The 16446-nt window shown below is 33.9% G+C and overlaps 1 protein-coding gene across 21 annotated transcripts in view; it reads left to right on the forward strand.

Moving 5' to 3' along the window:
• Positions 1 to 16446, forward strand: part of LOC125679448 (roundabout homolog 1-like) — an 89258-nt gene that overhangs the window by 26388 nt on the left and 46424 nt on the right. For 16 of the 21 annotated variants that reach the window (XM_056154143.1, XM_056154150.1, XM_056154151.1 and 13 more), the window contains exons 1-2: positions 8333 to 8642; positions 8935 to 9121. The gene's annotated coding sequence lies outside the window, so the exon portion shown is untranslated. Of the gene's footprint in view, positions 1 to 167; positions 225 to 2421; positions 2551 to 2635; positions 8643 to 8934; positions 9122 to 16446 lie in introns of those variants that run through there. The other 5 variants (XM_056154138.1, XM_056154145.1, XM_056154137.1 and 2 more) reach the window with 4 other exon arrangements.

Below are 16446 nucleotides of genomic sequence, written 5' to 3' on the forward strand. Positions count from 1 at the left end.
TCTAAAGAAGAAAGTTCAACTGGGTATCCCCTTAATAGAAAATTAACACATGAATGAAAAATGATTTCATTTTAAGTAGTAAATTAAACTTGACTTCCTATTATGGCAGGTAGCTTTAAGACTAATAGTTTACTTAATCGGTTTTCACCTCGTCATTGCCTTTGTAGGAAAGTGCCAGACAGGATGCTGCCATTGAAGTTATGAATTTGGTCGTCACTTTTAAGGTAACTTGATACCTGGTCAATAGTTTGATTATTCCATTTAATAAAAGAAAACTCAGCACAATACCAGTCCTGCATCAGAGAGTAATTTTTCAGCGTGATTTTTATGTTCTTGTTTTTTCAAATGACTGGTTTTCGTTTTGAAGTCGAGTCAATGTTACCTGTATATTAACCATGATATTGAACGGAGAAAATCCATTGGATTGACTTGAATACTTCTCAGGAACAGCTAGGACAGGATATTATCAAAGTTTCATAACATTCTCTCCTTTTAATTACTTTACAGTTTTATGATATTGAGTCATTTTGAGTCATTCCGAGTTCATTTTTGGGTGGTCATAGGGTGCAACATAAGTTTATGAAGGTCTTGAGCATGTTGAAGCCGTAGATATGTATGCTACATGATAAATAGCTATGTACTTGTGTGACAGATGCTTTTGATTACTTGTAATCTAATAAAAAAGATAACTATGAGCTGATACCAAAATGCGTTTGCTCACATTTCAAAGTTTCTTTGATATCTCATATAGATGGTGTCATTACCAGGAAAATTGAATAACTATCTAGATTTACAGTATAGTAAGATGTTGTCATAACTCCTCCTTATCTTTTCATGTATGTTTAATTAATTTTTGTTTAGTTTTCTTAAAGGTTACAGATACAAGAGAGATATTTATAGGGGAAAAAATTGTTTCTCTTTTAGAAATTTGAGCGGAGAGAATAAGCTGGCAACTTTTTTCAGAATTTCGGGACTGATGTTTACATTAGTAGGCAAAAGAAGATTTAAGTCCATCATTGGAGGAGGTTTATCATGATAAAAATCAATAGTTTCTACTGATGTCTAGCAATTTGGTGTCATAGGCCATATGATATTGGATTAGCTGCCATGCATGCAGTACTTACTGGTCTTTTCAGTCATGTTCAATACACATTTTCTTGTTCACTCCAAGCAGCAGACAGTCAGCTGTCGTGCAAGTTAAGCCCAGTCAGGATTCATTAGGGCATGATGAATACAAGAAGCAGAAGGCAGAATGGTATGGTTTATTAGTGACCAGGAACTGTACCAAAATGGCACAGTTGACCCCTGAATGTCTGCACAACTCTGCCAACTTCTGGGAGAAGGTCAATTACTGATATTGATGAAATACTTTCATTTTCCACACATGTTGATGTTATGGGAATTTGGTTTTGGAGTCATCTGTCATTGTCCAGTAAAAATGTGTGCCCCCTGAATGTTGACCTGTCTGAATGGCTGATATATGCGTATTGGACCATTCATTGGCAGGAGGGTTACAAGAATTACTGGTATATCTGCCCTCTGGCACTTCCAGCTAGATTTTACTTCATTAACTATAAATGGTAGATAGAATCATATATTCAATTTATATTTGCCTAAAGGGTTCATGAAAATCCATAGATGATTTCTTTTTTATTTCCTTTTAATTGCCTGCAACTTGTTTACCTAACAAGGAGTTTTTTTTAACTTCATACATTGACTGAATTATGCTACCTCCATTGTAGTACACAGAGATGTTCCAGTTAGATGCAGAAGTTGAGGTCATGAAATTACATTGGATGGTATATGACAACAGATCTGAAGTTTGATGGAGTTTTGTGGTAGATTTGTGTATAAATCACCCTGTTTGCTGATTAATTCAGCACTGAGATACTGGCAAGAGCATCCCTGTCCATGTACTGCTTCTATTTTGTTTATGAATTTCAATTGAGGATTTATGGGTTTAATCTTGGAGAGGAATCTGCTAACTGGTAGGATTTATGGCACTTGGGAGACTACATATTTGATACAAACTCCACATCCATATTTATGATTGATATATCTTAATATATCAAGCATTGGGAGAATGTGATTTTTGGTTCACCTGGAGTTGTGCTGATTAATTAATAAAAACAGCAGAATGTGGTATCATTCATGTGGTTTTGACAAGCTAATTTGAATATAATCTCTCCATGGAACATTTTTGTTGCAAAAGTGTTTATCAAAATAGTTTTAGACTGATTGAATATACTCTTGGAAGTGTAGGAGATTTTCAATTTTACAACTTGACAGTTACATTATTAACACAACCTGTGTTAAATAGATTATTTTTATAGCATGACAAGTTTATCTTCTTAGCATAAAAGTCAATCATTATGTCATGTTTATTCTGATTTATGCATGATTTTTTTCCAGTTTTCTGCTGTTTGTACTCTGATTATTGGAATAGACTAGGTGGTCTAGCAATTATATTCTTTAAGTTTGAGGATTCATTATGGTCAAGCGAGGTCTCGTGGTATGATATGATTTTTGGTTCAAATTCCATATATACTGGTAGGTAGTTATCAATTTTTCGTACCATATATTTATATTGTCCATATAGAATTACAGCTCTTGCACTGTTATAATGATTTTCCAGCAAATCTGGGAGTTGGAGTGATTAGAGAATGACCTGACATTTGTGACATACTTGCCTCCTTGCCAGACATCTGGTAGACTTGTGTCATCTCCTTTCTGCAACATGAGAGAAGACCAGATTTTCCAGTGTTAAGGAGTGATACACTTACAATTTGTGAATTTTGTGTTGAACAAGGTTGTTCTTGAAGAATGGGGTTGTTTGAAATATCACAAAATCTTAGGAAATTGAAAATGGTTCATGGAAGTTGATGCTTGAGAGTTAATCTTCTGTGTTCCTGTCTGGTACTCGTGAATTATCCGAAAATTAGTCTGGCATGTTCATTTTTTTCTCTCTAAATATTTGCAACTTCGTTGGTTATTATGCCAACATTTCTGAATGTTGGAAGAAGAAATTTTAGAAGCATGATCTTAGGGACATGTATGTAAATTCTTTTGTTTGACAGCAATTTGCCATTAGACAGTATACTCCCTGGTATGTTTTTATATAGGTTGTATTGTGATATGCCTCAGTGTGTGTTTGTCTGCCTGTCAGCATCTTGTGGGTCAGATAAAAACAGTACTTATAAGACCAGGATCATCAAACTTTGCACCTATGTTTTCATTGATTAGAAGATGAAGTCTTGTTTTTCAAGTGAAAGGTCAAGGTCAAACTTACATGGGTAATTGGGAATTGAACTTTGTTGAACTTCTTTCAGCCACCACACACTGTGTGCATGAATATATTACATAAGACTTTGGTGTGGGCCTCTTCACATCCTTGTTTTGTTTGAAATAACGAATGTCCCAGAAAACATACTCCAAACGATATAATCCTATATTCAAAATTCAAAAACCCCATGGTGAGCAGTAGATCCCTGATCATGGAGCCACTCTATTACTCTTTCTTGCTTACAGTTGTAAAATGGGGTCTGGGGAACTTCATTTATTCAATGGAATCAATGGTGTTGTGAAGTATCATTTTATTCCCTAGTTGAAAAATTTGGAAGTATGATGACTGTTGTCTTTAGTAGAACAAAATCAAAGCAAGAACAGATTTTTGAATCTATGGGAATTAGTTTTAATTAGCAAACATGTGCCATTGTTTATTGTAGATGGTATTGCAAAAAGACAGACAGTTCTTATAGCATGTTTATACTACAAATTAGGACAAAACTGGTAATAAAACCACTAGTAGAAATAACTAGAAATTTCAAGGTCCTCTTTTTTGAAAAGACTGTGACCTTGAAGTAACCATGACACAAAAACCATGACACCCAGTTTTTGTGTGTGCCAAAAGAATGTATCAGTATATATTCTGTAATAGTTGTTAGCATGTAAGGTATCAGATCTCAACACATCCAATAAATACAAGAAGAATCCATCATTTAAGAAATTTATCAATATAACCTTGGTAATTTGTAGTTCTCCATGCTTTTCTTTACAATGTTATACAGAATGTGTCAAGTGGCAAAATAAGATCATCACCATACAGCTCTTTTGTTGGACACACGTACTTCATTTATTTCATAATTATAAACGGGTATGTATTACAAGAAATTTGATGTAAAATATCATTATGAGACATTGAAATAACTACATGATATTGACAAGGAGTTTCAAATTCTGCAAAGATCAAAAAAAAATTGGCAAAGGTTTGGAACAGTGACTGAAGGGCCACATAGTAAACGTAATTACACAAAGGAAATCGTAAAGGTGATTTATTTCACATAATATCGCAGAGATCTTTGTTGATGGTTGATATAATTTTGTAGATATTGGCTAGACACTGGATCAATAAAGTAAATTGTATATAAAAATGCTGTATTACCCCCAAAAAATTCTGGTTTGATTGAGAGATAGAGAGAGAGACACAATTTAAGAGATAGATCATGAACATGCAGTGTCCGAGTTCTTTCACTTTTCCCACTAAGTTTTGAACCATATATTTACAATATACTTTCCAAATTCAAGTTGACATAAGAAAAGAGTCAAAAATCAACATTTATCATATGGAAAAATAGAACTAATAATCATTGGCTTTATATTCATTCAGAGAGCTAGGTACCTATAAAAAAGACAGCAGCCCAAATTACTGCTGATTAATTTCTATATGATTATTCCTCATTAGCTCTCTTTGAAGTTAGCCTTCTGAGGGGTCTGGGTTCATGCTCAGAAGTTTACATATGGTGGGAAAGAGAAAGACCAGAGATAATGGAAATAGACTTACTTCTACAGAAAGTGTTACACACTTTAGTTTGATGACATGCCAGGCCATTGTGTACATGTATATAGGTGTGAAATCTTAGCAGTCTTCAACCCACCCATGCTCTGTGCATGCTGTTACCACTCACTGCTGCCTATCACAGCTGATCATGTGTGGGGGGAAAGGAAAAGGAAAAGGAATTTTTTTGTTACAAGATTTGGAATTTCTGAATAATTAATTTTATTGAACTTATGTAGTTTTAATCAAACAATCTGATTCCAACATGGAACCCATACAACATATTTCAAAGAAAGATTTTTCAGATAGGTTTATGTTTTATTGAAATATGTTCTGGCAACAAGAATTTATCATTATTTAAGAATTTGTCAGTTAGCATTATTTTTATTATCTAGATCAATATACATAAAATTTTTAGTGTTAATTTTATGATACGGAGTGCCAAAAGAATATAATCAGCATTTTGTCTTTGTTACGTCGTTCACTTTAAGAAGGAAATCTGTTTCATGTCTGCATGTTGTATTCTTGTCAAGGATTTGCATAACACTACTAAATTTTAATGTTAACATCACATATAAATCATAATTTGTTATGATATTAAATAAGTAGAAACATTAGAATTTGACACCTGATTAAAAATAGCCATTAGTTTAATTTTTCATTTCATGGAAGTGGCTTCAGGCTTGTACATGTTCATTTTTCTTTGCCAGGTTTAGACCCTGAAGTTAAATCTGATTACCATTATCTACATTTACTTCTTTAATAAATCTGGATGCCACATGTACCCATTTTTCAAAAAAGTTTTGGTGCATGTTCCCAGATCTTTGGTATTTATCTCTGTACAGTTTAGATGCTGGATGAATTTAAAATTTACATTAACATGACTTCATTGCGATTGCATTGAAGACATTTATATCCTTAAAAAATTGAAGCAAGTGGTAGCTAGGTCTGACATTAACATCTTTATATAGATATGCTAAATGGGCTTGAATGAAATGGAAATAGTTCATTTTAAAAAGGTGGGTTCCATCATTAGTCACAAATTGCTTCAGATCTGAAAATGAAAACGCCCTCTTAATTCCTTCGCCTCACCCTGGTTGACATACATATTTACGATTTATTCATTAGCTATGAAGAATTTCTTTAATTAAAAGACATCTTTTCAGGGAAAATTTTCAATAATTTGTCCCAATATTCACCAGTCCTCAATTGGGTTTCTTTCACTGCAGGACCCATAAAACAACAGCCAGAAGATCAAATGAATGTTTCATATATTGGGAAACTATTGTCCAAAATTCACTCTTTGAAATCCATTCATGCATCTTCCACCTGGTAGAGTGATAAAAAAGAAGAGCATTCAGTATTGGAGTTTTATTGTTTGACACATGCTGACAATAAGATTGAAAGATTTGCCAACATGGACCAACTTGTTAGCCATAGGCTACAAGGCAATGACAGAGCATTGAAAGATATCCTCACATTAATTCATCATAATTACACTTATCATGTAATAATCAAAGGTAAGCACCACTTCAAAGTGAGAGAAACAGCATTTTTTATTTGATAGTGGAAATAAAATTATGACAATTCTTATGACTATTGATTATATTGATCTGCAGTTATGTCCCTTTAAGATAAGCATATATATCATTTTATTAAAATGATTGGATGGATCAATAAGATATTTTAGAAAAATTCTTTAACATGTAATCATCCCCTCACAATGGTGTAGTAGCACATTGAAATAAGTGCGATTGATTGAGCACATACATGTACTGATGATATAAAATGCATGTCGTTCCGATGTTGCATTTATAGATACATGTATGCCCAGTTGTAAAGGGATGATCCACTTTGCGGTTCTCTTGTATAACCATTTAAAGTATACGATGTCAAAGCAATATAAGACAAAAATATCACTGTTGGCTGTCTCAGGGGTGAATTCAGTCTCTGTTGATTATGTGAGAGGCCATTCCAATATAATCACAAAGCAGGAGCAAAAGAGATTAGATTATTCATGTTTGAAAATTACATAAGGATTAATCCATGCTATAAGCTTTTTGCTTCTATCAATGTTTGTCAGATTTATAACACTGAAATGTTGTGATGAGAGAAGAGTCTGCATCGATTAACAGGTGTTTGGAAAGTTTGGTTTCCCTTGGAAAGGGGAGATTACTTGTTTATCTAGCATACAGGCTTTCAGGTATTTGGGTTTGGACAATATCACAGTTTATCATCGTGACATATGTTTTATGCATCCCTGATTTTGTAAACTATGTTAACAACTGGTGGGGGCAAAGCAAATGAAAATGTATGAGTGTATTGATAAGTTGAAAAAGAAATCATAATCCCAATCTCTTATAATTCTTTTTTATTTTTAGAGAAACCTTTTTTACAAGATAAGTTAGTGAGACCAATTTTTTTTCTCCGCAAACAAATGGGGCAGCAGTTATGAATTGTTAGAATTAAAAGAATAATCCATTGTCTTTGTAATGGCATAGGCCTAAATTTTGCAGGTCTTCACCAGCAATGGTAACGTCTCCATATGAGTGAAAGATTCTCGAGAGTGACGTTAAACAATATTCAGTCAATCATTCAATCTTTGTGATGGTCATCACTTGGAGTTAACTTCTTCATGAAATCCAGGATGCAAACTGATTTTCAAATGAAGTTTTCTTTGTAATACAGGTACAAACTTGTCAAAGCCATGATGAAAATAGGGTGTGTAATGATTAAATCCAAAGTTTGTATTGTTTAAGCAGATTAACTCATTGTCATTCAGGTTTAGTGTGAAATTTAACCAAACTTGGTGTGGCAATATCTTACACTGATTGGGATAGCTGGGATCATAGACCAGAATCCTGTTTGATCAACAAACATCGAAGTCACAGAATTGCAGTTAAGACAAGGAGCATGGGTTTCATGTTATTCTTGGCCTATTCATATTTTGTTTGCATTTATTGGTAACCTGGTAAAGTATCAGATACTATGTGATGGGGCCCCGGACCTTCTCACATAAGGCTATTTATTTAGATTGTTGTCATAAATTTCATTGTCGTTATTGCAGGTATCAGTTTACCATTCTGTTACATCATTGTCAATATTTAGATTTCTCAGGACAATTTTTATTATATTTGGAAGATAAAACAAGTGTCCATCTGCCTTTTAAAGGTGTATTTATTTATAAACTACAATATAACTATATCAATTCTCATTCCATTTTTCCATCAAAGTACCAGAAAATTTTGTTGTTAATTTTCTAAATTGGTGACTATTTCTTTGAAATCCTTCTTTCATTCAAGAATTACCCAATATTCCAATAAAAGGATTTCAATTTGTTTTAAATGGAATTAAAATCAAACATTTTATCTTTGCATTATGTATTCCATAACCCCTGTGCCTTTATGCTGGATTCTGATTGGCCGATGAGCTGTCAGTCATCAGCTGTGAGCGTGTGTCTCTCACATACGAGGCCCAGCCCCTTTACTATCACATTGCCTCTTGTCATTCATTAGATCTGCTTGGTAGTGGGTTAGCATGTGCCTGGTTGTACAGTACATATTGAAATTTAGGATATACATAGGCTTTCTCTGTAGAGAAGGTGGAAAATATAACTTTTGATAGACATTGAATCTCTGACCAGTGTAGATATGAACATGTGGTGCAAGGGATTATTTCTGTGGAATTGATCAGGTGGAAATATTCTTTTATAACATATTTTGATTGGAAATATTACAAAGAGTATTTGATTATAGACAACAGCAGAAGGTTCATACGAAGTTTAAACCAGTGGTAAAAAAACGAAGATGTGAGTGGTTTTACAAGCCTGTGTATTTATAAAGGATTCAGATGTTGCTTAGAAATTATTATGTATGTGCAATCGGGCTGAAAAGTGTTAAATTGTACAGCTATCAGATTATTTCTTTCAGTGGCTTTTTGGCTCGTAACATCATTTTTACACTGATTTTACAGAGGCAACTGAGATTTGGATACCTGATTATGCAGGTTTTCTTGATCTATGCCTGCTATATGATAGATATCCCCTTTCTTTTTACCTAATCTGCCAGTGTGTCTGAAAATTTATTTCTTTTTTATTCCAGATCTCTGCTCAAGTTTTGGGACCTGACACATTTTTCCTAGTCCTGACATTTTCTGCATCTAGGGATAAGAAATATATATCTTTTTGAAAGTACTAACAGGTTCTGTGTGCCAGTGATCAGGAATATAATCACATAGGATATTACTGATAGAATTTCTGGGGATATATTACACCTTTGATATGCGAAGGTAAGTCAAGTTACAGCTATTATATTTGGTAGGGTGTATTCTGGTTAGGTAATTTGAACCTGGACATTTTTTGGTATGGATAAAAGATATTCTTGTTTTCCACAGTTTGGAACAAAATAGATTTACATGCAATACTGTGATTAAAACATGAGATGAGGTGTTGACACGAGAGGAAAAAAAAACTTAATTTGGCAGGCCTAGTCAATGAATGTATTCTTCTGGAACAAAAATAAGCAGAAGATCTTTAACTTAACCTTAAACTACCTACATATACACTTGACATAGGGGGACCACCATGTTTGCAGATTTGTACTCTTAAATCTAACAAATAGCAGAAAAAAAGTAGGGTATCTGCTACTAAGTGTCACAGAGGGGAGATAGGTTTTAAAACAGTCATTAGAGGATTTTGGGTGTAAAAGCATTAATCTTTGCTCTCATGTTTACATGGCCAATTGACCATGTATGCTAAGTGTGTGGAGTATTTTTGCTACCATGCAATGGAGTCTTGTAGCATGGTTAACCTCTTTATTTAGCTTCCTAGATATCTGTGGAGAATGTTTTCATTATTCAGGTTACAGTTTTCTGGTCATCAAGACCTATGTGTATGTATTATTGACCTGTGAGAGATAAGAAATTGTTTGTGATTCATTCACTCACAATTTGTAGAGATGCTGTTGGGTTGTAGTTGTGCTTAGGATGCATGCCATCTGTTGTGTAGTCCAATTAGCTCATAAAACCACGGGATTTCATGATGCACAATTAAATGTAATTCATTAAAAGATCTTATTGAAAATATAGATATAGTGTGATCTTAATCTCCCTCTGAACCCCCCCCCCCCAATTCTCATAAAATTCATTTTGAAAATCTCTATAGATGATTAGGAACAAAAAAGTTTATTGAACTCAACTTGGATATTTCGGATGGTATTCTGAATAAGACTGGCATAATCTTCATGGTTTTTGCTACAGTTTTTGGTTGGTGATGTGGTCAGTTGTATGAGCAACATTTATGTGTTTGAATTTGTCAGCTACATACTGAGATAATCGGCAGGTTTGGGGTTTATCTGTGCCTCCATGCAGTGAAGAGTTTTCCTGACAAATCTGGGTCTCAGTAGAATGAATTGAACAGATTAAACGACATGTTGTACAGCCAATGCACTTGATATGAATTGTGATAAAATTAACACTACTTTTCTTATTCATGCACATCTGATTTGTACGAGAAAAACTTTGTGTAGATCAGTATCGGGGCAATTACATTTCTGTAAATCTTGCTGTTTAAATATGTATCAGACTGTGTGATCTAACAGTCACATAAATGTGCCTTCTATCAACCTGTATACAGTGGTCTTAACAGCACAACCTCATTAGCTTGCTCATTATACAGTGGGTCACACAATGCTGAATGTTTTGAAAGTATTTATTGTTGATTGGTAAGGAAAAGAAATTGGACTATAAATAGTGGCCAGTGAGTGTCTGCAATTTGTGTTAGTAAGAAGTACAAGTGTCTGCAGAGTTTTAATTTTTAATCATGGCAAAGTATTCTAATGTCAAGGTAATGATAATTAAGAGCTTATACCAGGGATTACATAAACGTGAAAAGCTAATGTCTTAATTATTTATATGGAGAAGTCCCAATTGCAGTAAATCACACAGATTTCCGTTTGCTAGTGCATGGAGAAAATCAATTTTGAATGCAAAACACCCTTTACTGATTTTATGTGATCAAATGGGTTTCTCAAGGAATTTTTACATCAGTGTTTGCATACCAATGCATTAGAATTAATAAAAGTGGCTATATTCATTCCCAATTCCCTGATAAGAATTTGTAAATGACAATGTTGCGTGCTTTTTAGTAGTTTGTTATTTCCGTCGACAAGGATTGTAAAGTTTATTAATTGTAGAAACAGTGTATGTGCATGCATGGGGACTTTTTATTTATTTCTTTACAATAAAATAGGTCTACAGCTTAGATAGTAAAATTTAGGACAAAACATTTGTAATGTACTAGCTACCAACCAGTAATGAACACGTAATTAGAAAATATGGAAATTAATCAAGGAAGTTCAATCTTTGTGGAAAAGAAGCTAAGAATCTTTGTTGTAGCAAGTGAAAAGGGACATAACTATGGATTTATTCACAAAATCTGCATGAGAAAGGACTCCCTGTTGGACCACATGCTGTAGGGCCAAAAAATCAATACCAACATTGAGTATCTTTCTGCAATAGAAATTGGCAACCTTTTTTCCATTGACTATGTTGGCACACTTTCTATTTTTACCATCTTTATTTTTCTCAATAAGTGTTGCCCATAATCAGCTGGACAAATTGACTTAGGGAATATAGCAATGGAGAAATGTTTGGTCAGATGGTCCAGAGAGGCCAGGATTATACTGAACAAAGCAGAGCCTCTTTCTTTCATGTGACTGAAAGGTTAAGTGCAGCCACCAGTGCAAAGTTCCATTTGCTTTGGGATATGGATGGAATTTTTACTAATATTTCCAATGAAGAAATTGTTTGGAAAAAGCTTATATGCTGGAATGACTAGCCTTGAAGGTATCTAATATCATAGATTTGCTTGAAGTTTATGTTGGGGTCAGTTGATTGTAAATCAAATGTTTTATCATTGAGAGTGTTATAAGGGCTGAATTGATTGTCCATTTTCCTCAGGATTTACTCTTTTATCATTTCAAGGGCTCAATGCAGACATGTTTGCTGCAGTCACTTCTGAATAGTTGTGATGTATGTGTTGTGCCAAACCTGGTACCTGATGTTCAATACAGGTAGACCTGGTCAGAAACAAATGTTTTTGACATAAATATTGTGTCCCAGACTGCTCTATTACATTAAGAGGCATGGCATGTTGTTTTTTGGGGGTGTTTTTTCTAGTTAGAAAAGGAGTGATTTTGATATATGACATATTCCCCATGCATTTGGCTGGTTTACATGCCTGACTTAGTGAAACCCAGGAACATACAGACACCATTGTTGCAAGCTCTACAGGCATTTTTTATGATGTAGATTTATTTATTGCAAAGCAAAATGTTTTTGATGTAGAATGATGTAGTGAGAGATGGGCAAACAATGCCACTGGTCTCTTATTGTAAGTATATTTCCAATCAAGAGCCCTCAAGGGGCAGCATGAAAATACATACAAATAATGTACATATACATATACAAGTAAAGAAAGAAGTGATTACATAACACATAGTTATATACAAATACAGTGTCATATACTGTTCAAAATAAATTTTCCAGTTATATTTAGAATGGATGGCTCTTCAGAGTAAATATATATGTATATAAATAAATTCTTTCTGAGGCCAGATTAAAACAAATGATTATAAACTTAAGAGGGTATCTAAATGTAAATCATAGTGTGTTACTGTATCTTAATTGTTCAACACAAGCGAAAACCAAAAATTAAATGCAAAAAATGATTGAGATTATATGTCATTATGGTTAAAACCTTGAACAGAAGAAACCACCTCCTCCCACTTCTAAAAGAACTAACTTTGTTAATTAAATATGGACCTGTAATTACAGAATGGCAGTAAATTCTCATAAAGCAGGCAGCCGGACGAACAAAAAACAAATTCAGCAGAGTCTCATCTTCCTAAATAGTGTATTTTGGGGGACATTTGCATGAATTATTAATGCTAGATTGAATGTGATTCACACCAAATTTGCCTAGTTATCGTAATGGAAGGGGAAGACAATTGAAAATGCTCAAGTTTATTCAATTTTCCTCAGAGATATTGCATTTTATTGAATCTTTGAAGGAATTAATATTGCTTTGTTCATTATTTTGGGGAGAGTTCAATTCCTCTTTGTCTGGACAATGTTAGACATGCAAAGTCATAACCAAAGGGTAAAGAACAGCAAAGACCATGCAAGGCACAAATCTATGATAATAAGACTTAATAACGTGATACTGAGAATAATTACAGTGATGTATCATATATGCTCATACTTACCATGATAATATCTTAATTATATTTTACTCATGGCATAAATTGATAACAACTCCTTTATTCTGAAGTTGTCTAAAATGTATAACAAAAAGAGATTTACATGTAAGCACAGGATTCCTCATCCTATGTGATGTCTAGTCTTCTCCCCATCCATGACATGTGGTACACCAGCATAAGCCCTATTGATTGCTTGTTGAGGACATATGATATGGCTACTACATCAGTTGCTCATTGAGGCTGGAACACTGAACAAAACTAAAGTTGTTTTGCAGACCTGATCTTGGAGTTGGATCTATGAAGGGTGATGAGATGTACAAGGGAACATGGCAGAGGTAGCAGTGTTGATCTGCAATTAGGCTACTTCACACTGTGGGCAAGAAAGAGGGCAGCAAACTTGGATTTTTTTCATTATATCTACACACAGGTTCTGAAGAAATATCTCTCATTAGCTCTTGGATACCAATTTGAAAGGCTGTTCAATGTGATGGCCTATTGAAATGAATTTATGTTGAGAGCAAGGAAAATACACAAAATTTCTATCACAATTGATTGTAGCTTTGTTGATGCTTATACCGAATCTCATGGAATCGAATATAAGTAAAAGATTTAGAGCCTATCATTGGTCACAAATATCAACTTCTTTTACATTTTCTCACAAAAAAATAAGATTTGGCTTTAAATTCACTGCTTGTTTCATATTCAAGAGACTTACAAAAAGAAAAGAGTATATAGTTCAAGTAACAGGGCTTGAAGCTAACTTTTTATGTCACCAGTCCAGCCGGACTGATGGGGTATAATTTTAACCAGTCCGCAGAAAAAATTACCAGTCCAACAGAGTTTTCCAGAAATAATCAAATATATTTTGTTGATATCATTAAAATGAAATTTAACTCATTGTGCCTTAGACAATACTGTAACACTTAAATGTGGAATTTATATTTACGAATCAGATTCGTCCGGTTGATTAAACAGATCGAAGCATGCCAAATGTGTATGAAATTTCATATAAGTATATTTTCCAAAATGATGCTTTAGAAAATTAACCAGTCCCATCAGACTGACTAAAACAAATGTCAGTCAGTCCGCCAGACTTTTAGCCAGTCACAGACTGACGGACATATGTTAATTTCGAGCCCTGAGTAAATGTAGAATTGATTGTGGTAGTTCTGATGGAGTGTGTTTCTATGGAGGATTTTGATACTGAGATGTACCAGTTAAAACATTGAGGACAGGACCTCAATAGCAATCTGTAAAGTTTTTTTTTAAAAATCACTGAAGTTTTGAAAAGACTTTCTTGAAAAGACATCAAACGCTTACAGAATTGCTTACATTAACAATCAAGGGAAATGACAACAACATTGGATTGAACAAAGAATTTTAAGTTTATTTTGTATTGTAGAGTGTTTCTTTGAATTAACAATGACCCTGTTTAGTTTCTTCATGGCATCCAGTTGTTAAGTTGTCAAGAAAAGTAACAGTTTGAGTTAAATCACCATTTTACATAGTCATCGGTTCATTCAAACTATAGGGTATTTAAAATCAAACAGCATATCCCATATTCATAGGTGTGGAAAATGCAGAGTGTGTTTTTAAAAGAAGTTTTTATTGTTCAACTTCTGAATGAGTAATAATTTGAAAAAAGCAAGTGATAAATATCTGTAGGAAATTGTGATGGGAGCTGTTTAGGTGAATTGAAATGTCACCCAGGGAAATTTCCTATGACTTGCAGTAGATTATAACAATGAAATCCTTAATTGACAAGGAGGTGCCATACCGGATGGCTTTCCCCACTGTTTTCTGCAGACAAGTAATTCATTTGGACAGGGGATTCTTAGGGCGGGACATATCATAATGAACTTTTTGGGTGCATGAATTGAAATGCATACCCAGTTGCTAAATCTTTAATTTTCATAATCCTTATATAGGTTTCCAACTTCTTCTTCTTCTTAGATCTGACATGAGAGGCTCTTAGACAACCGCTGAAGAACTTTCAATTCGTACTTTTTCCATTACACAAGTGCTCTTTAGTATCATAAATCTTTTCATTTTGTATTAAATAGATTAATTCAGACATACAGAAAATGTTTGAAAGATAGAGATTTTCCATATCATTGGGATTTTAAATACATGTCAATTCCAATATCGAAGACTCCTGCTGGCATTTTTAATTTCAAAGTGTATGACACTTCAAGTGGTATCCTATCTGGCTTTAAAGACCGCTAATACTGAAATTGATTGAATCAAAAATCAAAGCAAAGAAGAAAAAAATCAGTCAAACTAGCAGTTATCCTCCGTGTTTTAAATGGCAGACTGTTGTAGTGAATGAAAGTGATAACTATTGCCAGTAAAAAATTCTTAATCCTTTTATTTAAAAACTCTATACATATTTCACTTCATCATGAGTGTTGTGATTATTTAATTTTCTTGTTAGAGAATTTCCTTTTTAAAAACACATGCCTTGAAGTTTTCTAATGGACAACAATAAACCACCACAGATTAGAGTAGGGAGCCTGAATCAGCTCTTGGTATCTTTTGAGTGACATCACAGCTGTCTATTTCATGTCTCCCCATTAAGGAAAGGGAGAAAGAGGCTAGTTTTAATTGAATTTATTCAAGATGTAATAAAAAAAAAAATTGCCAGAGAAGGTGGTTCAAAAGTTAATGTTCTTTTCAGGAACCTTACTCCCTGGTGATTAGCTTTGTGAAAGGTGAAATATTTTCGCTTTTATTAGATGGGAAGTGGATAGTTTATTATGATCAGGGTGTTTCTTTCTGTCTTTTTCTTTCTTTTTTTGTTTGTTTGTTTTCTTTTCTTTTTGGTACAGACTGGTTAAGATTTCTGTCAAGCTATGGGTTGTTCATTCAAAATTGGGATTTTAATGTTAAGGTTGCAGCTTTAGTGTTGGTAGTACATGTTAGTGACTGACAAGCAAAAGATTGAAGCAGTCATTCATCTGATAAAGGATTGGCAGGTGAAAGGCAGGTTGCAAATGTAAATATTGGTGCCCCAAAATCTGTAATCCAATTCTGCAATCACCTCCCTTCCTGTCTAGCACAGATGAAAGGTGACATTAGGCTTTTAATCTTGTTTTCAGTGATGCTTTGCATCAAAACACCATAGTAGTTGGCATATTATTGGTCAAAGAAAATATGCTAAGAAGACACCCAAATTAGATGATTATTGGTGACCTAATGTCTTGTAGTAGTATACTTCTAATCTCATCTCAGGTTCCCCACTGAGTATTAACATATGCCCCCAAACTGTGCAAAATCCAAATTACATGCCTGTGTGCTAAACTATGCTAATGTTCAGCTTTCTGAAATACAAGTAGTATTGATTCTTCTTAAGTG

The sequence above is a fragment of the Ostrea edulis genome, chromosome 2 (genome assembly GCF_947568905.1).
Source record: "Ostrea edulis chromosome 2, xbOstEdul1.1, whole genome shotgun sequence".
Classification (NCBI taxonomy): domain Eukaryota; kingdom Metazoa; phylum Mollusca; class Bivalvia; order Ostreida; family Ostreidae; genus Ostrea; species Ostrea edulis.